This window comes from Canis lupus, chromosome 9 (genome assembly GCF_048164855.1).
Source record: "Canis lupus baileyi chromosome 9, mCanLup2.hap1, whole genome shotgun sequence".
In the NCBI taxonomy this organism is placed as follows: domain Eukaryota; kingdom Metazoa; phylum Chordata; class Mammalia; order Carnivora; family Canidae; genus Canis; species Canis lupus.
Window position 1 is genome coordinate 6,609,600 of NC_132846.1, and position 24,880 is coordinate 6,634,479.

General features: G+C 41.2%; 1 pseudogene; it reads right to left on the reverse strand.

The window, feature by feature from the left end:
- Positions 1 to 6,209: 6,209 nt before the first annotated feature.
- On the reverse strand, positions 6,210 to 7,176 carry LOC140639741 (small ribosomal subunit protein uS5 pseudogene; annotated as a pseudogene).
- Positions 7,177 to 24,880: the final 17,704 nt, after the last annotated feature.

The window sequence follows — 24,880 nt, forward strand, 5'->3', positions numbered from 1 at the left end:
GGATGAATAGAATGTGCCAATAAACTGAATGTATAATGTGAGGGAAAAAAGGATGCCCATGTTGACACCAAGCTTTTTTTTTTGCCAGATGGGGAAGAGGTGTGAATGGAAATTGGGAGTTCATTTTGAGGCACAATTAGCAAACATTCAGGGGATTAAGTCAGTAGGCAAACCACCACACTATTATCCCCTTTACCCTGTTTTATTTACTCATGGACTTTATTATTTTTCTATGTGTTGTTTTTATCTGTTTCTCTCATTAGAATATGAGCTCCCAGAAAGCAGGCATCTTTTCTGACTCATGGATCATTGGATCCTAGAATATCATTTGGCAAAAAGCATAGGCTCTAAATATTTGTTGAATGAATTAACAAAGGCATCTGGTTTTCCAAACTTGCAAAGTGGGCAGATTGATACTGGTAGTGTCTAGTTCTTCAGGGTAGTTGTGAGAGTTCAATGTTCTGTAAAATATATAGTTTTTATACATACATTCATATGTAATATAGACAGAAGTGCCTCTGTATGTCTGTGACTTTGTAAATTAATTTTGAGGTCTATGTGACTTGGGAGGCAGGCTGGCATAGTAATTAAAAGCCAGCTTTGGCTTTGGAGCCAGTGAGACCTTACTTTGAATCTTAGTGGAGCTATTTTCTAGCTGAATGACTTTGGGAAAATGACTTAATTTCTCTCTGCCTCCATTTCTTCTGCAACTTGGGAATCATAATATTATCCTTACAGGTTTGTTGTGACTCTTCAATATAATTATGCTCATAAAGGGTATGGCGGACATAGTAAGTGCTCAAAAGTCAGAGTTCTTCTTCTGTCTCCTGGCTAATGTATCTGACTGTGAATATTCATAGTGTTTTCAAAGGGCCCCATTATATGTCATCCCTTTTTATGTCTTCTGTGCAGACTTCATGTCCTCCCCATCTCCTTTTGTTTTTTTCCTTTCGATAAGCCTACCCTCTTATCAGTCATTTGTTTCCAAAATTAACTCTGTACTGCTCATTTTTGGATAATGATACTTTCCAAGGACTAAGGATTTGCATGAAGGGTGGTTTGGGGTGGGGGTGTGGGGGAGGAGTAGCCAGATGTGCTAGGTTTGCCCAATAAAATTGAGCAAAAGTCAATCACCTGCTCAAGATGAGGGGCTTATCATTCCAAAACTAGTAAGCCTGCTGCAAATGTTGTCATAGGGAAAAAGGTGAAGTTCTGTCCTTTGGCTTTTACACAGTTACAGATGGGAAATCAATATGGTTCTACAGCAACATGAGAGGAATGAACGCAACATGAATATTCTCCTTGATTGTATATGTGATTGTGTAGCTGTGACTCCTCAGCCTTCTCAGAAGCCTGTCTCATTAACATTGTCTTACAAATCTGTAATGTGTGAGGAGCAAAGGTGAAGGAGGAGGGAGGAGGAAGGCAGGAAAAGAAGGTTGATGTACTGTCAACCCGGCTCTGAGCAGGGTTCTGCCCCATGGGGAGCCTGACTAGGAAAACACATTAGATCTTTTTCTGGAGGGTAAGCTATAAACCACCAATTCTAGCTGTATTAAGTGACTAACCACTGCCTCCAAAGCCACCTTTGTCCTTTTAAATTCTTTTTTGTTTCGTTGTTGTTGTTGTTGTTTTTAGGGAGGGGGTAGAGGCAGAAGAGAGGGAGAGAGAGAATCTTAAGCAGGCTCCATACCCAGCACAGAGCCCAACGTGAGCTTCGATCTCACAACCCTGAGATTGAAATCAAGAGTAGGACACTTAGGGCAGCCCAGGTGGCTCAGTGGTTTAGCGCCGCCTTCAGCCCAGGGTGTGATCCTGGAGACCCGGGATCCAGTCCCACGTCAGGCTCCTGCATGGAGCCTGCTTCTCCCTCTGCCTGTGTCTCTGCCTCTCTCTCTCTCTCTCTCTGTCTCTCAGGAATAAATAAAATCTTAAAAAAAAAACAAAAAACAAAACAAAACAAAAAAAAAAAACGAGTAAGACACTTAATAGACTGAGCCACCCCAGCCACTTCTGTTCTTTTAAAGGGAAATTATTTTGCTTCAAAACTTCGAGTAGTAAAATCATACGCATTTTAGCATGTAAGTGAAGCAGTAAAACTAATTTCAGTGTGCAAAAATTTGAGGAAAGTGATGAGTATCACATATGTTATTTGGCACATTTTAAGAAGGTCTTGGTCAAGGAACTTTATAATTTAAATTAACAAGTGGTCTGTTGCTGTAAGTGTATTCTGGTGAACTCCCTAGTGGGATTCTAAACATTTCTCAGGGAAGACACAATATGGGGACTGGACTGGATGGAGATACGGCTGGGATGCTGCTGCTCCTAGTGGAGACTGGCTCTGGGGCTTATGGGTCTGCCTGTCTGTCATGTCCTGCATAGTAATGAAGTCGTCTAGACACAATGGGGTCAGCTGAGGTGTGGTGGGTTTTTTTTATATAGTGCTGCAGAAGCAACAGATGGCCTTCTGCCAGAGGACAGAATTCCTGCCCTGAGGCCCTGATGCTCTGGAAGGGGACCACAGGGAATACAACAAACACCAGTGTGCCCTGTGCTCATTAAAGTTAGGACACTTGACAGGGAATGTAAAGACAAAAGGTGATGCAAGGAGAGAATTTTACCTTCAACTCTGAATTTCTTGGCTTCTCTTGCCTTGAAATAGGTACTCGAGGATATTTGCATACAATAGATGAAAGAATTGTTGCTCTCTTGGCTCCATAATTGGGTTCACGATCCTATTTGTCCCTTTCTTTCCTTCCTTTGATTCCCAACTTCACCCCATTTTACTAAGGTAAAAGTAAATCATAGACAGGTCCATTAATTTGGACACAGAGGTAGCTGGCAGTCTGGCATTTCTGTCATTTACTTAGGACAGTGATCACAGACTTTGGGGGGGGGGGGTCCTAAAGAACTGAATGTAGTCCGCCTGGGATCAAGCGTCCATGGTTGTGCTTAGAGTTCTGTGAACTCCCTGAAAGCACGTACATTATTTTGATGCGTGGGTGTGTTTGGATTTTTCTGGAGAGTTTTTAGCTTTCAGCGCATTTCCGAATGTGTCTACAAACCTACAAAGGTTAATGATTCTGGGTTTCCCACTCCTACACACTTCTTTCTGCCTGTCTAAATCCTACCCATTTCTGAAATCAAATCTCACTGTTCATGTACCTTTCCCAACTATGCCCACTTCCATCTCAGAATGTCCAGGAAATCTACCACCGCTGAATGAAGTGCTCCGAAGAGAGTTCCTTGATGTGTCAGGGGCACAAGAGGGGGATGCAATGTGGTCAGAGAGGAGGAGAGGCTTCCTGAGGAAGTGATGCTGGGGCTGGAGTCTGCAGGAAGGGCGACAGGGAATGAGGCAGAGAGGGAGAGTGAAGAGTAGGTGCTTCATGCACACATTAAGCTGATATATAAAATTGATTTGGTTATGGTTGTTTAAAGAAAATTCTCAGATATTCATCATGATAATGGCGATTTCACAGAGCTGAGAATGGCAGCTCTTGGCAAGAAAATCTTACCTAGAACTCTGTCTGGGTCCTGTCTGCTTAGGGTAACATCTGTCTGAAATCAGGACTATTATTTGTGTTTTAAGTGTGTAGTTTCTTATAGATAAATGTTCAGGCCCACTTCTGTGATTCTGAATTATTTCAGTGGATGAGGACTAGGCATTGGTACTTTTTTTTTTTTTTTAATTTTTTTATGATAGTCACAGAGAGAGAAAGAGAGAGGCAGAGACATAGGCAGAGGGAGAAGCAGGCTCCATGCACCGGGAGCCCGATGTGGGATTCGATCCCGGGTCTCCAGGATCACGCCCTGGGCCAAAGGCAGGCGCCAAACCGCTGCGCCACCCAGGGATCCCGCATTGGTACTTTTTAAAAGCTCCTCAAGTGATTTTAATGAGAAGCCAGTGTTGAGAACTATTTTAAGTTCATCAAGAAAACAGGTTTTTAAAGACTGGTAACATCCAGTGTTGACAAGGACAGGGGGAAATGGATACTATCACACAATGCTCTTTCTTGAAGGCCGTTTGATAATCAATTTGAAACATTTACAAATTTTGAATACTTCCTGCCCCCCTCACTTAAGGGGTCCATGCTAAAAATACCAAAAGCCAAAAACCAAAAAACCCCAACCCTTCAGGTATATGGATAAAAGTTTATGCAAGAATGTTCTTCAGAGTGTTTCTATGACAGAGATTAACTGGAAACAATTTAAAAGTCTGGGAATGGAGGATTGGTTACATTGAGTTTGCTATCAATTCTCTTTACAATGATATGCACCTATTAGAGATGAAATAGCAAAATGCCTACTGACACACGAAAGTGTTCAAGATTACAAAGTGTGAAAAGCAGATAGAAAGTAGTATGTGCAGTGCCTGTATTGGAGAAAACAGGAAAATATATGAGTATTTAGCTGTATCGCTGTGAAATAAAATTGCAGGTGCTTTTTAAAGTTTTTTTTTCTTGTCTGATTTCTCTAAAATCTCTACAATAGACATGCATTGTTTTCATACAGAAAACGTACAATTTTAACCACATTAGCTGAGGAATACAGGCATTGTGAGAAGGACAAATGTGTCACCTCATCAGGCATACCTCAAAGGAGAGTATGGAAGAGAAGTCTCAACTGGGATGGGCACTGGATAGCCTGGGTGCTTGATAAACACACGGAATCTTAGCTTGCTTATTTATCAGATTCTTTAAGGAGCTCTGCTACAGGCAACAACCGACGGGCTTTGGGAACTCCCAGGAGTCTTGAGCCTAATGGGAGGGGAGCTCAGGGATCTTAGCTGGCCTTCTTTCCCTTTCCTGCGTCTCTCATGTTTCCTGGGATCATTGCAGAGAATCTCAGTTAATGTGGGTTTATTTTAAGGAATTGGGGTAAAGCCAGTCTCATTTGCCGCACAGGGTTTAGGTCGTGGTTTGGAGCTGAGTCGTGACAGTGCCATCCGGCCTCTCGGGTAGATGGAACACCTCCCAAGACACCTCGGGTAGATGGAACACCTCCCAAGACACCTCCCAAGGAGTGGGGTACACTTCTGCTAGAAACCCACGTCTGAGCTCCCTCTGCCCATTACATTATGGGCATCCAGCTGCTCTGGCAAGGCTGATATGCATTCACTTCATCTTTTATATCATGTGGCTACTGTTTGCTTATTTCTTCTTTTCCACAGGGTTTCCTGTGAGCCACTTGCCTCCTCTGTCTCTTCTCTTCTCTTTCTCCTCCTGTCCCTTCTACTGAATTTTTTCCTCACCTTCTGGTACCAAATGCTGGGCAGAGGGGTCCTGCCGGATGGACGCCCTTGCACACCTCACATCTGCCTGGAAACCCATCTCTGGGTCAGGCATTCATCCCTGGTCCTGCCCTCTGAGTCAGGGCAGGGGCCACATGCTCTGTAGAGCATGGGCTATGCTAACGAAACAACACGTTTATTCCTCCTTGCCTTCACAGCAGTGTTACTGAGCAGCTACTGTGTGCCAGGCACTGTGTTGTGCTCTCAGCAGCAGTTGTGGCTGGGGCAGATCCTCAGAGCAATCTAGAATTTGCTCTGGTATTTCCTTGGATTTAGGTTTAGCAGAGAGACATTTGCAGGAGCAGCTTCTGGACACAGGAGACCCACCGAGGTCACTGAGGAGGGGAGCCTCCCTCTTTGTTGAGCATCTGGTCTGATCATCGACTGATGCCTCCCTGGAAGAGGCTGCGAAGTGACTTCCTGCTCGTTCCCACAATGTCCTAGCTCCATCCTGGGAACAGACACTCCTTCCTTCCAATGCTTCAGTGGCTTGATTGTGGAAGTAATTAAGAGATTTCCCCTCGTGCCTTGCCTATTTAGTATATTTTGATATCATAATGCAAATAGATTTTAATTGCACGTCTCTGCTCAGCAGTCTAGCATGGCCCTGATTGGGTGGAGGGCTCAGCCACTGCTCTTCCTCTCGGGCTGCCAGGGATACTGGCTTGAAGGGGGCATGTGACAGAGAGCCTGCTGAAGTGAGGAGTCAGCTACCCAGAAGAGGAAACAGCCTGTGGAAAACAGATACTAATGTCCTCTTGGCACTTACCTTTCTCTTGCACTGCATCTGTGTAGACTCTATAAATCCAATTCCCTCTTCCCGGCATTGATACTCCTGTCACATCACAGAAATTGGAGGTACAGAGAATCAGTGCCTCATTATTAAATCTCAGCCCAGAACTTATGCTTGGAATTCTTTTTTTTTTTTTTTTTTTAACAAGCTTTAATTCACTTTTATTTTTCTTGTATAAAACTATGTGGTGGCCACAGCTGGAGCCTGGGTCCTCTGCACGGAGACTCTGGTGTGGGTCTTTACAAGATGGTCAGTGAATTCCTGATAGGGAGACTTGGTGAACACAGTCTCTTTCCAGAGATCAGGGGTGAGATAGCTGTAGGTCTTAGAGATCGCATCAAAAGTAGCCTTGGCAAAGTTCCCAAGGGTGGCAGTGCAGCCCCTGGCCGAAGTATAGCAGTCGTCAATACCAGCCATCATCAGTAGCTTCTTGGGCACAGGGGCCGAGACAATGCCAGTGCCTCTGGGGGCAGGGATGAGACGCACCAGCACAGAACCACAGCGACCAGTCACCTTGCATGGGACAGTGTGGGGCTTGCCGATCTTGTTCCCCCAGTAGCCTCGTCGCACGGGGACAATGGAAAGCTTGGCCAGGATGATGGCCCCACGGATGGCAGTGGCTACCTCCTTGGAGCACTTGACGCCCAGACCCACGTGTCCGTTGTAATCTCCGATGGCAACGAATGCCTTGAACCTGGTCCGTTGGCCAGCACGGGTCTGCTTTTGCACGGGCATGATTTTCAAGACCTCATCCTTGAGGGACGCCCCCAAGAAAAAGTCAATGATCTCAGATTCCTTGATGGGCAGAGAAAACAGATAGATCTCCTCCAGGGACTTGATCTTCATGTCCTTGACCAGGCGGCCCAGCTTGGTGACGGGGATCCACTCCTTGTCCTCCGCCTTGCCTCCGCGAGCTCCGCGGCCCCGGCCCCGGCCCCGACCACGGCCATGCCCGCGGCCCCGGATGCCGCTGCCGAAGCCTCCGCGGAAGCCGCCGCGGCCTCCCATTCCGGGGCCTCCGGGGCCCCCGGGGCCTCCGGGCCCTCCCGCAGCACTGGCGTCATCCGCCATTTGGTGTTCTCTCGGAGAAGAAGCTATGCTTGGAATTCTATTTGAGATGGGCTTCTTGCTGCTCAGAGGCAGCTTCACTTTGCTTCTTTGGATTGGCCCCACCTTTTCTGTGGTCCATGCAGACTCAGAAGACCTCCTTTTATAGAAGCTCAGGGCCAAATTCCTTTTGTAGGGAACTAGAACATGCATACTTTCTTCTCAGTTCCCTTCCAAGCTCTGGATGCAAAAACCCCTGGTCCATGCTCAGATGATTGATTGCTTCTTTAAAAGATATATAGCCAGACTCAAAGCTGAGAGGAGATACCAGGATGTTCTTCAGAGGAAAAAAAAAATCCTTTCATCCAGGCCTAAGGAAGGACAGGTGTTCGGTACAAACACCATTAACATTTGTGTTTGAGAGATCCAAATTCCAGTCAGACCTCATCCATTATTACCTAGTGATCTGAAGCATATTAACCCATATGAGCCTCAGTTTCTTCATCTGTTAAATGGGAACCATAATAATACCCCTCTTGCTGTCAAATGGATTATCTACTACATTGTTCGGCAGATAGTAGACATGCAACAAAGGTATGCTACTTTATTGCACATGGCAACACTAATTATTGATTCTTAGTATCAGTTATCTTTATTACTCCTACTTGTAGTGGGATGATTTAAGAACTTCACTATTTTATTTTATCCAATGCCTCAGAATAGTCTCTTTGTTTATAGGCTTCTACCTTAGAATAATAGACCACTTATATAATAAATGCTGGCTACTGAATCTAAACTATCTCCAGCTACTCCTTAGTCTTTTATTTCCCGTAGGACTTATCACCGGGCACATTGTATGCTTATTAATTTGTGTATTGATCAATTGTTTGCCGACATCAGAATGCAAGCTGTAAGGGAAATGGCTGTATAGTTCTAAGAACGTTACTGGCATATAGTCGATTGTTCAATAAATTTGTGTTGAGTGAATGAGTAAATACAAAATAAGAAAAATTAATACTTGAATGAGTGACTAATGCAAGGCCTTAATCTAAGTACCATGACTAAACAAAGGTCAATATCACTGGCTCCTTTTCCTGAGGATCAAGAAGTCTAGCAGCAGACTTAGGAGAGTATAAGCGAGTCCAGTAGAGGGGGATCGGTCTACTGATCCAGACAGATGCTGGAAAAGAGGGAAAGATAAGGCTCTGTGGAATGTCAAGAGAGAAAAAGGTAACTTTCAATAGTAGGATTGGAGGCTGCTTCATGGAGGAAGGCTTTTTGTGCTTGGATTTGCATGAATGGAGAACATTCCAAGTGGAAGGACTGAAGGGTGAAGCCAGGCACGGCAGACCTGATGGACACAAATGAGTGGCAAAGGAAACATTTTTTTTTAAAACTAATGTCACCCCTATACTCATTCCCACCTCAGCTCCATTTGAAGCCTACATGATGTTTATTATAGACTTCACTTGAAATTCCACTTTTCCATCAGAGATTGTTAAGATCTCCTTAGCCTATCTGAGGTTTTCCTGATAGGAATTTTTATTGTTTTATCATTCATTTGGGGCTCACATTGCATCCATATTATTGCCACTTATTCTCTTATCATATGCCGTATCGAAATTTGAAGGGCAGGGGACAGACCTCTTTCTGTGAATTCTAGCTTTGTATATATTTGGATATAATCATTGCTCAGTAGAGGTTGACTGCTTTAGGGAAGTAACTAAAAAATCTTGCAAGATGTCTTTCTAATTCTGAGCAGATTTGCTGCCTCAAATTCCATTTTGTGAAAGTTTGACTAGCTCTTGAAGAGCAAGTCCCTTTAGAAATAGAATATTTTAGAGCTAATATTTAGAGCTTCACTTGTGCAGGGGTGCATTTTATGGATCATGAAACTGAAGGCCAAAGAACTCACTGCTTTCCTGATGTCCTGGAGATAGTTAAAGGTTCATGATGATATTTTGGGCTTGAAAGCTTGAAAAGCTTTGTAAGACTTGATGTTTCACATTAGCCCAGGGAAATCTCCTTCTGGGAAGCCAAAACACAAAGCCTTTTACAGGCTCCTGAGTATAAAGAATGTACTCACAGACCCTCTAAACAATGAATATTACTGAAATGAGCCTTTTGACTAATAGAGGACTATTTTTGGAACTTGGAGCTGGAAGAGAAATTTGGATCAGGGATCTGAGTCATTCCCTGTTATTCCGGTTAATTACCACAGCCCTGCTTGAGGGAAACTGACTATTGCTAAGTAATAAAAATAGATAAGGCCCACAAAGGAAAGTGGGTAATTGCTATGGAACCTGAAGGCATCTTAGGAAGATAAGACTAAACTGGAAAGGAAGAGCTCGAGCTCACAGGAAAAAAAAAAAAAGAGAGAGAGAGAGAGAGAGAATACTCTGAGATTTTTAAAAACCTATGCTTAGAAGTCAATCGAAACAGCTAAAACAAAAACAAATGTTCGTTTGTAGTTCACACACTTACTGCAGTTGCATTTGTTTCAATTCTGATCGTTTCTTAGTAAATTTCTATTTGAAGGGTTTTACAAATTGGTAAACCATGATACTTTCTGTTGGAATAGGCTAGTATTACCCAGTGCATAAAAGGGAACAAAGACTCAGACATGTGAATCCTTTTCCACAGAGTAATAGTAGTAATGGCAGCAGTTATGGATCAACCAACTGGACCTTCAAAGTGAAAAAATCAACAGGTCAGAGGATAAAAATCATTCGTGAGCTGGGAATAATGATTTACTTCATCATGGTTAGTCTATGCGAAGAGATAACAGTAAATTGGACTGTAAACTCTTGCACTAACACTTCAAAAGTATTGAATTTTCTTCCTTTTGTGTGTGTGTGTGTGTGTGTGTGTGTGTGTGTGTGTTTTTCTCCCCACCAAATTTTCCACTCTGGCTATTCTTTTGCTTTATTTCTGTCTTTCTACCTGTAATTTTACCTGTATTTTTTGTATAGTTTGTCTTTTTTTCTTTCTCTTTGCTATTTTTCCTCTACCTTTTTCCTTGCTGTGGTTGTCGAGAATCCTCTGATTCTCTACTTCGTGCTTCCTTCCTTCCCTCCTTCCTTCCTTCCTTCCTTCCTTCCTTCCTTCCTCCCTTTATTTCTCTACCTGAAAAATTAAGTGGCCATAATAAATACACTTAGGTATTAATTATTATTTATGCAGTGAGGTATGACTTGCCATACTTTAAATTTTTAAATCAATTTAGTTTGAATTTATACTGTGGAGGCCGAGAAAAATTAAGGCCATCCCACCTAAAGTTTAGCATTAGCACAAGTACAGCCATCTTAGGCCCCTGTGAATAAGAGCTGAACTTTATGGGAAAAGCTGCAGAATGTCCTCAATGTCCCCGGCAGGGAATCCCATATCAGAAAGACAACAGAGCTCAGAATTGCCCTGGGCAGAGAATCCCATATCAGAAAGACAACAGGGCCCACACCTGTGGTAGAAAGTCTCATATTAGAATGAGAACAGAGCTCAATGCCCTTGAAAGCCCCATATCAGAATGTAAACAGAACTTGAGAAATTCCTCCACCCCTTCTGAAAATCCCTTAGACCAGACTATAAAAAACCCAGCTGTAACCCACTTCAGGGTCCAAGTCCCTGCTCCGCTGTGTCGGGTACACTTGGACCCAAGCTCGAGCTTGCTAATAAACCCTCGTGCGCTTGCATCGGTGTTGGCTCCTTGGTAGTTTCTCGAATTCGCAATCTTGGGCACAGCAATACATGGTGCTTGTATTTGGCCTCTTGAATTCATTGACTCAGTATGTTATGTCTATCACAGAACTTTATGAGCAATTTCACATCACCGGGGCTGTCTTCCATAGGCTTGGACTGCCTTTAGGTCATTGAGGGAATCGGGCTTGTGAGCAGATCCTTCAATGCCAGAATATCAAGTAGTGTCATACAAACAGGAAGAGAGAAGAGAATGTGTGAGACAAAAGACAATGAAGAATTAATTCTGCCTGGGGATGGTAAGAAAAGTTCCCTAGCAAAGAGGGGAATCTTTCCTTTAAATAAGGAAAGAGCTGCAGGTGGAAAAGAGAGAGTACCGGGTTTTATTTCCATTTGACCCTCAACAAATTTTTCTCTATAATTGTTAGTGGCCGTAATGAAAAGGTGTTCCAAGTGATAAAAGCTCCAGGAACTTTTTGCATTGTGCTTTCTTGTAGAAAATGCAGGCAAATAACTTCTGCTAGAGAATTCTGTTCTGGGTTGCATGACAGCTGCAGGGCATCATAAGGAGTCAAAATTCTTATAATTTCTGCTAAAGCAGAATTTCCCAAACTCTTCCAGAGATGTCAATAAATGTTAGGAAAAAGAGCATCCTTTGATCAAATAGTTTGGGAAATCGGTTAAAAAATGTCACAAGTGGAATTCAGGACTGTTCTAATATGCTAAGATTCATCAAAGATCTTCCAAAAGAGATACATTAAGAAGCATTTTCCAAACTGATTTGACCTTGAGGTTTTCCTTCCTCTTGTAGGTTGGAATTGGGAATTCCTGATGCAAAAGCACATATTTTTCTCCTGTAAACCAATTCCCCAGCACTTTCCTAGCTACAGAGGTGAGATGTCTTTCTTCCCAGCCTCCTCTCTAGAGCAGTTGCCCTAAGAAACCATTAGTAGCTCTTTGAGCTGTCTGCCTGTCTGCCTGTCAACAGCCCAGAGAAGAGAGAAGAATGGGAACAGAGCTGGTTTCCTGGCTTCTTCTAGAACCTTACTCCTAAGCACTACATCGATTTAGTCACTTAAAAGCCGTGTAATCTTGGGCAAGCCTCATAACTTGTCACACTGCTGGTTCCTTCCTTGATACTTCATCTAAAGCAGTTACAGGAATGCAGATGTTGCTAATAAATCCTGGACATTATACCTTTCCCAAAGACATTTGGATATTGTTAGGGAGCTAGACAAATAGGTCTTCTAAAGGTAGGAGAAGAAATCTTCTAGAGGTAGATTTTTAGGCATTTTGTCAGATAGGAAGAAGCTTGTTTGGAAATGAATGGGCTAACAGCAAGGGGCCCCAAGTTCCCATAAATCAGTACCTCATAGTCTGTTTTATCTGTCTGTCCTTCTCCTAGGCATTTGTGTGAATTTTGGTTTCCCAGATTCGGCTCTAGAAAGGGACACTCGGGTGGACTAGAGTGTCAGACAAGGACATGGAAACCCAATTAGTACTCACACTTCAGAAAAGGCCATCTGGAGGCTTAATCTTGTGTCTTAAAAATTTGGCAGCTTTCTTTCTAGAAAAACTGCATTTAGTGATGTTTACAGAATTCATCCAGTGCAGCTTGAGTTTTATGGAGTTCTAAACATTTAAGCAGTATTTGGGAGAATGACAGGCTTAAAATGTTTTTGAGTAAACTTGAAGCAATAGTTCTCTTTCCATTCCCAAATCCTAAGGAAGAGTTTTCTGAGTAAAAAAGGAAGGAGATATGAACTGAACAACCAAAGTAAGACCCCTGGCTTTGTGGATAAAATCCAAGATTAGTTAAATGGCCCATTTAAATTATTTACTACAACTTACATAACTAAATTTTTATGTATGGCACCTATGACCTTCATTGGTTTATGTCTCAGCAAGATAAGCTGTTAGAAAAAAATAACTCAGTGTGGACTGAATGTTCTTAAGAATTCAGAATTGCAAAGAAGCACAAGGGTCTGTGCTTTGAGGACAAAGGGTTAATGAGAGATTTTTCTGTGTTTCCTTAACAGTCTTAAAAGTCAAACTGTATTGTATTTTCCAGAGCCTCCTGGTCACATAGGGGTCAGTCTGAAAAGCCATGGCTAGGTCCATCTTGGAAAATAGAAATCCCATAGGCAGGACCAGAGAGTTGGAGCTGGAATAAGATAAAATGAAAGAAAATAAGTTTGAATGTAACACTGAGTTTTATTCTTTGTCACTCTCTGAAACATCTATAGTTATGCAGAACTCTGAATTCTTGAAAATCCTTAGACATTAAAAAGTACGTTTGCTAAATATCACTTGAAGCATGAAAGAAAGGAGTTCCATAAACTCTTCAGTCTTCTACTCTACAGCCTACCTTAAAATCTTTGATGTTTTTTGGTTATCATAATCATATCCTGATTGTATCCATTGTGTCCAGGCCAACAGAGCTGAAAATGTGTTCCCCTGTAAAGCATGGACAAAGTACTTGGCTTCCTGAGAACTCTGGGTGTGTGTTGGCGGTGGAGGGAGGAGTAGGATCTGGGGAACATTGCCTAGGTAGGCAGGAAATATTGAGTGTGGTGGGGGAGCTGCAAAGACATTAAGACTAGTTGTGAGCTTCCTAGAAATATCTCTAATGCTATTAGCGACAGGAGACCACCAAGCCATCACTTACAGAGGCAGTCTTGGGTTGGGAAACCAGCTCCCTTTCACCTATATCCAGCTGCTTCTGCTTCTAACCATAGATACTAGGGCCCCTCACCTCCACATAGCTGTAGCTGGATGGTAAGGATTGTAAGGAGCTGGCCCTGTGGAAGACTGGAGATAGTGACTTCCCTCTTCTTCTATTACCTTAGTGACATTGGAAGTAGGGTCCAAAGTGGGGCATAGGGATTGTATAGATCTGAAACAAACACTTCCAACCAGTATTCCAAACGGAATACTGGCTTTGCAGAGTTCAATGGGGACAGCAGCAGCAACTGCAACACTCTGATGATATGGGAATTTTTTTTCTTAAGAGCACAAATTGCTGTTGGTAAACTAACGTGTTATGTAAGCATCCAGCTTTCTACTAAGATGGCGTAGAGCAATCGTATCAAAATATAAGACAAGAGGACCAATTTTAGTCCTTTGATTATCGTGGAGATAGAAAAGAGAACTGTTCACACCGGCTACTGATAAGAAAGAGTGCCATCTAGAGGCTCTGCTTAGAACTCCACGTCAGGCTCAATCATCCTTCAATGTGACCTTGAGCTGCCTTATTCTCTCATTGCGCTGCTTGTGATAGTAAGGGGAAGGGAGCAGAGGGCATAGCCACATGGTAATGGAGTCAGGTATTATGAGGACTAAATTGTGTTGACATAGAGTGAAGGCTCAGACCTTATTAATTCCTAAATAATGCTCTTTGTCTTTCCAGGGATGCTTATAGTCTTTTGAGAGCTTTCATACTCTAGTGGTTTGCTTCTAGGCGTTAGACTTTTAAGCTTATTTATCTTTAATAGAATTAAAGTGCATAGAAATCATATTTATTCTTTTCTGTTTTGTTAGGAAAAGTAAATTGTTGAGATGATACATGTCATTAAAAAAAATAAAATAAAATAAAAAATAAAAAAGCCCTACAGGGAGAAATAGTGAAAATGAAAAGCAAAATGGAAGGGAGGTCTAAAACCATCTCTAATTTTGTCAACACATCTAATCGGATTAATTTATAGGCCATGTTCCCAAGGATTAGTTTCTTTTCCCCCATCTTGAATCATCCTATTCAATAGTATCAAACAAATGATTTTCCAACTTAACACTGATGTTCACTCTTCAATTTTTAAACCCACAGTAAAAAGAGGTTTGAACTCAACACATCACCATTATCATGCTACTGGCATGTCATTAGGATTTTCTTAGAAAATCTAAGGACATATTATTGGTAATGATTTCACCATCATCCCGCTAATTTGATGGGTAAGAACACGTGAGAAAGTGACCAAGGTGAAAGTCACTCCCAAAAAACACAAATGAAGTTGACAATAGACCTAAAAGTCTAGAATCTCTAAGAAACTACTTCTAAAATAAGTTGCTTCTTCTATAACAGAGAAAATAGGCATATACCTGTTTGAGTTTAATGTCTATGGTATTGGATTTTTCTATTGCAACTTTCACATAAGTTTGGACAAACTCCTTTGTACTTTAGAAAAAGTCTGGCTCTTACAGTGGATATTTCTGGATTCTGCTATAATAGGGGTGCTACAGAGAAGAGATGCAAACTCCAAAATCTTCAGCAATAATATTTTTAGTAATTTGTTCAGGCAATCTACACCCCTTGAGATAATGATTAGAGTCGTGTCAACTTACCAATAACACATAAAAAAACCGTTGTGTTGTTTGTCTCCAAACTTCAGTAGCCAGTTATAAAAGCTCAGAGTTTGTTTGCCTCATTTCTTCAGTTAATTAAAAAGATTTTTTTTAATAGCCTCAAGTGTAGTGTAATTTATAATAGGCCTTTCTCCCTCTGTTTCAATTACTATGTTTGCATGGTGTTGTTGGACCTCTGCCTTTTTATGGACTACTTATGCACAGTTTCCTGAGACCAGCTCTATAGCTGTTAATTAGAAAATAAAGAAGTTTTATGTATTTTAGTTACCTTCAGCTAGGAAAATGAGTGGAATCGCCTGATTGGGATTTATTTCCCCTACTCTTTTCCCCATTGAAAAGGAAAATCTTCCCTCCCAATAATGGTTTCCTTTTTAAAGTATGTCATACATAAAAGATTAGGAAGACTAAAGTGAGCTGAAGTGAGAACCCAAATATAAGTTAACATTCTACTATCATTCTAGCTACTTCCTGGAGAAGGTAGAAACTTTGGGATTTTACAGTGTAAAGAACTGAGCTCTTGATATTTCCTATTCATTGAATAAATAAATGAATGAGCTTCTTTGCTTACTGATCAATATAATGAGGAGAACTAATAAAGTAATTCATGGCAGTGAAGGAAGAGAAAAGCAAGAAGCAAAACATTAATTGCAGAAATAGAGCATTTCAAATGATTGAAACACTGGGGTAAATCCTTTGGTGTCAGTTTTGCTCAAAGAATGTTAGACTGGTATGTACAATCAGGAGAAATAGTGACTGCCATCGTTTGTGTCACTGGCTTTCCTGTTAATTTCAAGTTGAGAGGGAGCTGGGAAAAGCTTTCAGAGACAAGGATAAATTGCACAGGCAGATGAAGATATAGGGATGCAACATTTCTAATATTTACTACTTTCCTCTTCATTCTGTCCTTCTCTTACAAATGAAGGAGGAACTCAAAATGGCAGAAGAATTTGCTCCGAATCCTCACAGGATTATCCCAATATCCCAAAGCACTCTTATAAATAAGAAGATACATAAATCTTCAAGCAATAAATGCATCTGATTAGTTTTTCATTTAAAAAATTAGGATAATGTTGCCCAGCCTGCAAAATACTCCAAGGAGCAACTGAAAATATTACATTTTAATTTGATCACCACAATCTACGGATATTATTGTTTTCCATTTTAGAGATTAAAAAATTACTCAGTAAGTGACAGATTTAAAGTCGAATCAACTTTGTCTACCTGCAAAAGCTTTTGACTCATGACTGAGATGACAAGTGGGAGTAAACCTGGAACAGTTTTATTTTCTTCTTCTTTGGGAAGGTCAAGTCAAGACTTTACCTTGACTGAGCTTTGCCAATTGACTCACACGCTTGAATCCATGAGAGTGAGTGGAGCTATTTGAGCCGCCCAGTTGGAGCGGGTGGTTTAAATTCCATCCACCAGGCAGATTTACTCTTCAGTCACAGCCAACTATAGATGGAAAGAGTTGCTTGTCTTTCTCTTTCCTACAAATCTTCAGGTCACACAAGTGCTCTGAGGCAGCCTTCACTTTCAAAGGCACTTTTTTTTGGACTTTGAACAAGAAGAGAGCTTCACTCTCCACAGTTATATGAATAAAGTTTTTATCTTCATGTTTCTATAATGCTTTATTCCATCACCATAGTACCAATACTTCATTGTTATCCTAACTCTATGGTTCTAACGTCAAAGAAAATATATCTGAAATCTGTCTGATGCCCAGATTTTAGGAAGATGCACTAAGAATTTCGGTCTATACCCATTATCTTAATAAATTCATAGTTTTCATGAGAAGACATTTTGGTGATAGAGTTTTTGTCTTTTTTTGGATTGCAACATTTTTTTAATGTAAAGTTTAGGATCGGTTTGTAGATTTCTGCCAAAAAACAAAGTCCCCCTGGATTTTGACAAGGGTTTCCATGAATCTGTAGATCAACTTGGGAAATACTGTCTTCTTAGTAATAGTAAGTCTTTTAGTCCACAAACACTGAATGTCTTCTCGTTTATTTAGATATTCTTTTATTTCTTTTAGCAAGGCTTTGCTGTTTTCCATGTACAAGTCTTTTACTTTTGTTAATTTTATACCCAAGTATTATTTTAAATGCTATTACTTTCTTAATTTCATTTTTGTATTGTTCATGGCTATTGTATAGTGTATAAAAATACAATTATAGGGGCGCCTGGGTGGCTCAGTCAGTTAAGTGTCTGACTCTTGACTCTGGTTCAGGTCATGATCTCAGGGTCATGAGGTTGAGCCCCACGTTGGGCTCTATACTCAGCGAGAAGTCTCCTTGCCTTTTTTCCCCTGCTCTCTGTCCCTCCCCTCACTCATTGGTGCATGTACTCCTCTCTCTTTCTCTCAAATAAATTAATTTTTTAAAAAAGGAAATACAATTGTATTAGAAATACAATTCATAGAATTGACTAGAAATATAATTGATTTTTGTATCTTGAGTCAGGTTCAGTGGTTTGTAATTTTCTAGGAATTTGCCTGTTTCATTGAATTTCATTTGCAAATTTCATTCAAATCTGTTGGCATACAATTATTCATAGTATTTCCTGGATCTTGACAAGGGTTTCCATGAATCTGTAGATCAACCTTATTGAACTCCTATGTTAGTCCTAGTTGTTTTTATTTGTGTGGGTATGTACATGTGTACTCCTTAGGATTTCCTGTATATAAGACCATGTCATATATTGATAATGTTAGTTTTACTTTTTTCTTTCCAATGTGGATGGCATTTCTTTCTTTTTTTTTTTTTTTAAGATTTTATTTATTTATTCACGAGACACACACAGAGAGAGAGAGAGAGAGAGAGAGAGAGGCAGAGACACAGGCAGAGGGACAAGCAGGCTCCATGCTGGGAGCCCAATGTAGGACTTGATACCAGGACCCCAGAATCACACCCTGGGCGGAAGGGATGCTCAACCGCTGAGCCACCCAGACGTCCCTTTCTCTTGTTTTTTTAGAAGAGTTTGTGTATTGGTGTTATTTCTTCTTTAAACATTTGGTAGGGGGGATCCCTGGGTGGCACAGCGGTTTGGCACCTGCCTTTGGCCCAGGGTGCAATCCTGGAGACCCGGGATCGAATCCCACGTCGGGCTCCCGGTGCCTGGAGCCTGCTTCTCCCTCTGCCTGTGTCTCTGCCTCTCTCTCTCTGTGTGACTATCATAAATAAATAAAAATAAATAATAAACATTTGGTAGGGTTCACTAATAAAACCATCTGGAGAGGTTTTTTTGAGAAGATTTTTTATTATTAATTCAATCCCATTATTTGTAATAGTTGGTTTAGATTTACTTTCTCATCTTGAGTCAGGTTCAGTGGTTTGCAATTTTCTAGGAATTTGTCTGTTTCATTGAGGTAATCTAATTTGTTGGCATACAGTTATTCATAGTATTTCCTTTCGATTATTTTTATTTCCAAAAGATCAGTAGTGACTTTCATTCCTCATTTTTGTAATTTGATCCTTCTCTTTTTTTTCTTGGTCATCCTATTCTATACTGATTTTATAATCCAAGACAAGGTGTTAATCAGCAGTTTGAAAACATGACCTTGGGCACATTAAGTAACTTGTCTGGACCTCTGTTTTTTCTCCGTAACTTGAGGGCCTCATAAGGCCCTTTTAAGTTCTAACATTTTAAGATTCTATGGGATTTCATTCGAGAGGATTGTGGGTTTCTTGTTACATTTTTTCCCAAATGGAGTCCAATTTAGGTAAATGGTACATCTAAAACAGTGATTCCCATAATATAATTTCCTGTCAGTAACATCAGCATCCACTTGGGAAATTGTTAGAAATCCTAATTCCTAGATGTACTAAATCAGAAACTCTGGGGTGGAGCTCAACAATTTGTATTTTTTACAAGTCCTCCTTGTGATTCCCATATATGCTAATGCTCAAGAACCATTGATCTAGAACAGCTGTCTTTTCTGAAACAGACTCCCTCTATCTCTGGTCTTCTGATTTGAATGTCTTTGTTTATACAATTCTTCCACCCATTCCCCCCAACCCCCATTTTTTTTTTTTCATGGGGAAAATCAGACCAGGATATACTAATAGCAGGGCATTTCAGATCAATTGAAAAGTCACTCCAGTCATTCTTAGTGTAATGTGTACAGAGGTCCTGCAGAGAAACACCAAGGTGTTGAGGAGGGAACAAGTCCAATTTAAAGATTTTACTTATTTATTCATGAGAGACACACAGAGAGAGGCAGAGACACAGGCAGAGGGAGAAGCAGACTCCCTACTGGGAGCCTGATGTGGGGACTCAATCCTAGGACCCTGGGATCACCCCCTGAGCTGAAGGCAGACACTCAACCACTGAGCCACCTAGGCATCTCAAACAAGTCGAGATTAGAGAAGAATTTTTGTGTCCTTTAGTAGAAAAGACCACAGTTGCTGTCTCTCCCAGTACTTGCTCATGCCTTATGCCCCCTGACAGATGCCCTGGAATTCCTGGCTGTTTGGTTGTTGTTTCTCACAGGTACATTATGTAAAAACTGTTGCTTTGTTGTTTTTATAACAATTTTCTTTTTTTGCGGTCTTGTGTCTTACCAACATAGATATTCCATTTTTGGCATCAAAAAAAAAAGCCCCTTCAGATGTCTATTATGTAAGCAGCAGTCCTCTGGACTACCACACACTTATGGTAGATTTCTGTAAAGTGAGGTTTCACTAAGACGTGTTTATATTTCTCTGTAAGTTTATCCCCTTTTTGCTTCTTTGCTTGACATTATATAGAATGTAAGTGAAAGTTTTATATTGAACAGTCTTAAAGAGCTAAAGGAAATGGATGATAGTTAGCTTGCAACTCTTTTTTTTTTTTCCAAAAAAGCAGAATCTTATTGTAATCTGTGAATTTAGTCATTTTGATTTGCTGAAAGCTATTTTTCTGTTTCCACAGCTATATGAGATTATTGTATAGTTGAAAAGTCAAGGAACCTAGATTCTAATCTGAAAATTAGAAAATGGTAAATCGACCACGTGTTAACTTGCACTCTTGCACAAATTACAAATCGTCTCTGACTCTCAATTTCTTTATCTACAAAATATAGATAATGCCTTCTCAAACACACAGCATTGCTAGTGGAATTTAATTAGCTAGTTCAACACATATAGCTCCTCTTATATGCTTAGCACTTGGGATAAAGCAAAGTAGGGGAGATCCCTATCCTATCAGGGCATATATTCCTACTAGCAGTAGACAGACAGGAAAAAAAAAAAGTTAAAAAAATGGTTATAATTCAGGGGGAGGGAATGGTAAGCAGCAATTTTTGGAGTAATCAAGGAACAGAAAGGGGGCCAGAGTACCTGAAGGGGAGTTTAAAGGGGAAGAGTAGCAGAAATGAGGTCAAAGAAGTGATATGTGTTGGGAAAGAGGCCATGCTGGGTTTTAAGGCCATTGTCAGGGCTTTGACTTTTACTCTGAGTGATTTGAGAGGCATCACAGAGTTTTGAACAGAGGAGTGACATGATCCGATTCATGTTTAAAACAATCAGTCTGATTTCTTGAGGTATAGGGGCAGAAGGAAGAGAGTAGTCAGAAGGATGATGTTGGTTTTCTGCAGAAATGTAGCCAAGGAGGTGGTGAAAAGTTGTCAGATTCTGGATATAATTTTGAAGGTAGATCCAACAGGTGTTGCTGATGGATTGGATGTATAATTTGAGAGAAAGACAGGAGTCAAGGATGACACCAGGACATGTGAAGTGAGGGACTGGAAGGCTATAGTTGTCTCCTCATTTCTGCCTTCTCCTCTAATTTCCACAACTTACAGCAGAGATCTGAAGATGTCTTCTTTAAAATGACAACATCTGTCACTTGCTTCAGGCCACCCTCCACCATCCAGAGTTTGTATCTCACAATGGTATTCTTAAAAGCTTCACTTTACTTAGGCAACTAAGTAAGTTTGGGAAATGCTACATTTTGTATCTCCTTCAGAGGCTTAACATAAAAGGCTCTGAGATCTGAAAAAAAAAAAAAAAGAGAGAGAGAGAGAGAGAGAGAGACACTGTTTTTACTTTGATTTAGTATGGCTTTCCTTTATTTGACTTCGAAAATATCTTTGTTTAACTTATCTTCTATTTACCTTCCAATGAACATACCAAGATACATGTTAGGAAGTGCTGAACAAGACCACCTGTACGTCAAGGATGTCCTCCAAACCTCTTACTAACTGTTGCCACATGAATTTTCCACAAACATACTTTTGCCATATCATTCCCTTCTCAGAAGTCACATGGGGATCCTCTTGTTGATAAGATTAACTCCAAACTCTTCAATCTCACCTTCAACTTTGTCCACAGTCCAGCCTCAACCTTCCGGGTGCAATCCACATGCACTCCGCATGCCCAGGGTTCTCAGTGGCCTCCAGCTCTACTGCATAGATACTGGTCCTTTCTCTAGTAAACCTTGGTGGGCCATCCCATAGCTTCACCACTTAAAAAATTCTACTTGTCATACATTGCCCAGCAGAGGGCTATTTTTTCTCGACAGTTGCCTTTGATCCCCACACGCTGTGCAAAATCTTAACAGATTCTACACACACGCTGAACAGGTTATTCATATGGCCCTTAACATATATTGCAATGCGTTAATATTAATGCTTAAAATGTGTGTGTGTTTTTAAGATTATTTATTTATTTATTTATTCATGAGAGACACAGATGGAGAGAGAGGCAGAGACACAGGCAGAGGAAGCTCTATTCCGGGTCTCCAGGATCACGCCCTGGGCTGAAGGTGGCGCTAAACAGCTGAGCCACCTGGGCTGCCCTTATCTCAAAATATAATGCCTTAAGAGCAAGAGTTATCTCTTGATTGTCTTCCTGGCCAACATGACTCCTAACCTTGTAACTTGTTTCCTATGTTTATAGGCATGTTTATAAATATTTACTGAATGCAAGTGAGCTCAAGTACTTTGTAAAACTATAGTACTTTGTAGAACTTTAAAAAAGTATTTTAAAAAAATGGGATTTACTACTTTCCAGTTTTATTGGACTTTGTATTGGTCCTCATCCTGCCTCATATTCTTCCGTTCTGTAATGATGGTGGTTTTGCATGTATTCTGGTGGATGCACACTTCATACAGCATGCAGTGCCATGACTAGAGCAGGCTCAGGTGTGAGGGATGCCAGGGCCTCAGCAACTTCATGTGGTAGGAAAGATGAAAAATTGGAAGCAGGAAAGAACAGATTGTTGGGGAAATTGGAAGCAATTGTAAGCCTGGTCTTCATGGGAGAGGCAGCCAGTATTGAGTGTATGGTGTCCATGAGCCTTGCAAATGTCGGCTTGCTTCTAGCTATCATGCACGTGAGGGAGGTGTATTGCTGGAGGGGCAGCAGCGATGAGTGTTTCTTGAGATCAGTCAGGTTTTCCACTGAGCAGAGCAATGCACGAGCCAGGACCAAGGGATGTAGGGAAGAGAATTCGGCTTCCTTAGGAAGGGTTTGCAGGTCTTACACAAGGCATCCCAGATAAGGAGGCCAGTCAACTGTGCTAATAAGGGTCTGGATGCCGGACAGAACCCCTGGATGCACAAACAGCCATCAGTCATAGGTAGAGTCAGAGACTGGCTAGGTGTGCCCAGAGCTTATCGCAGGGAGCAATTCATTTCTGGGCCTTTGGAGGCACCTAGGCAAGTGTGGCACTTACTGTTACTTCTTTAAGACTCTGTTTTCTCTTCTGTAAGTTAGGGAGCCTAATGCCTACCTTGGAGTATTGCTGAGACATTTAAGTGAGATAATGTACACAATGCGCTTTGTTTAGTACTAGGCACATAGTGGGTCCTCGGGAAATGTTTCTATTCATTCCATGTATCTGCTGATGGGGCACTAAAGCTCCTGCTGTGATCAGTATCAGCTTGGAAAATGGGTTAGACTAAGCCTCTAGGCAGATCTGTCAGTATGAACAAGGTCTGTCCAACCCTGGGGACCATTAGGACGGACAGGTAAGATAGTTAGCTGGATATCAAGCCCTAGGCTCAGCACGATCCCCAGATCCTTTGGGATTAAGCAAATGAAAATAAGCCCAAAGAACAGCCGGAACCGAGTAATAATAAATGATACAAATAACAAGCATTTTAGCGCAAACTAAGTGACAGCTGCCACTCTCAGCCCTTTACTTTCCCCAGCAAATTTACAGGCTAAGTACTGTCAGAACCCTGTTTCTTCCTGTGAAACTGAGGTGTCCAAAGGCTAGATGATGCAGCTCAGAAGCAGCAGAGCTTGGATTCAGATAAGGAAGGAGAATTCCCTGACGATTTGGGATTTTGGACATGAGAATGAATGACCAGAACAGGTGGTTAAGAGTTTAGAGTCAGAAAAGATATGTGGAGCTGAAGCACCACCACCCTGCCTAAAGATGGAAGAATGGATCAAATCAATGAGTTTAAGCCAATCTTTAAGTGAGGTGAGACTCTGGCCAAAAATCACCCAGATCTCTCTCTGTCTCTCTTTTTCAACAACACCATTTCTCAAGACTTGCTCCTGGAGGCTGTAACTCGGAGCGTCTTGGTGGTCCCAGGGATTGGGGTTTTCAAAATCTTCAAGGAAGCAGCTGCACTTGGGAGCTTCTCAGCCAGATCACTTTTCAAGTTAGCTTCCAGGTTCCCGGCTCAATTACACTGCCTTCTCATTTTGCAATTTAGAAAAGTAGGCTGTGCAGTGTTCAGACCGGAATGCTGATTTCTTTCAGCCCTGTTACCTTTAAGATTCAGAGCCTGCACAGTGCATTCTAGCACTTTCCATGGAGGTATTGCTGAGGATCACATAGGCAGCAAGGCCACTGGCTGACCACTGGATGGCATCCCTGTTCTTCCTTTTCTTGCAGGATTCCTGTTTAGCATTCACAACTCTCCTTAGAGTGCTCCTTGCAGCCTCTTGCCAGGGTCTGTCTTTTGGACAATGCGACAATGCAGTACTGTGACCGATGCCCACCAATCTCCTGGACCAGGGGGGCTAGGATGTGGGATCCAGACAGACTCTGGGTCAATGGACAGAGTCCAAGGTGAAGACAGGTCGGTTCATTTTATCAAAGCAGCTTCCCCTACTTTGTCCTGGGATGTGTTTACAGATCATGCTTTTAGTGACAGAGAATGAGAATGTTAAGGAAGTCCAGGAGTGATCAGATAAATATTTCAGTGCTGAAAATCCCCTAACCTATCATGCAGGTTAGTGGGAATATAAAATTTGTTTATACCCAATTTTAGAAGCAGTTGTGTTCAGTGAACAGGTTGTTTGTTTGTTTGTTTGTTTACTGCCCTCTGGTGGAAATACACTACAAATTTAATTTTCTTGAGATATCGAAGATATAGAGGAGCAAAGAGTCCAGGGGTATTTCTAAGATGCCCAGAGTCCTATAAGGTCAAACAAGTTTCTTATTTGGAAAGGTACTTTGAGAGGGTCGGTTGCTTTGCCTAGACAAACAAAGCAAAATCGGTCATTTGGCTTACACTTTTACACCATTCTTAAGAACGGAAGTAACATAAGAGCTTGGTTTAGAGGAATTGGACAGTGAAACGTGTTGGAACCATGCTTTCCAGGTTTTCTTTCCTATTTTTTTAAAAAATATGTGCTTGGTAAAAATGTAGGCTTTAAAAATTATTTTGTGTTTCTGATCTTTGTTTTTTCCCTAGTCTTTTCATTTTTTTAAATTAAATTTTTAGCTTTCTTACAAAGTCCAAGGTTTCTTTACCT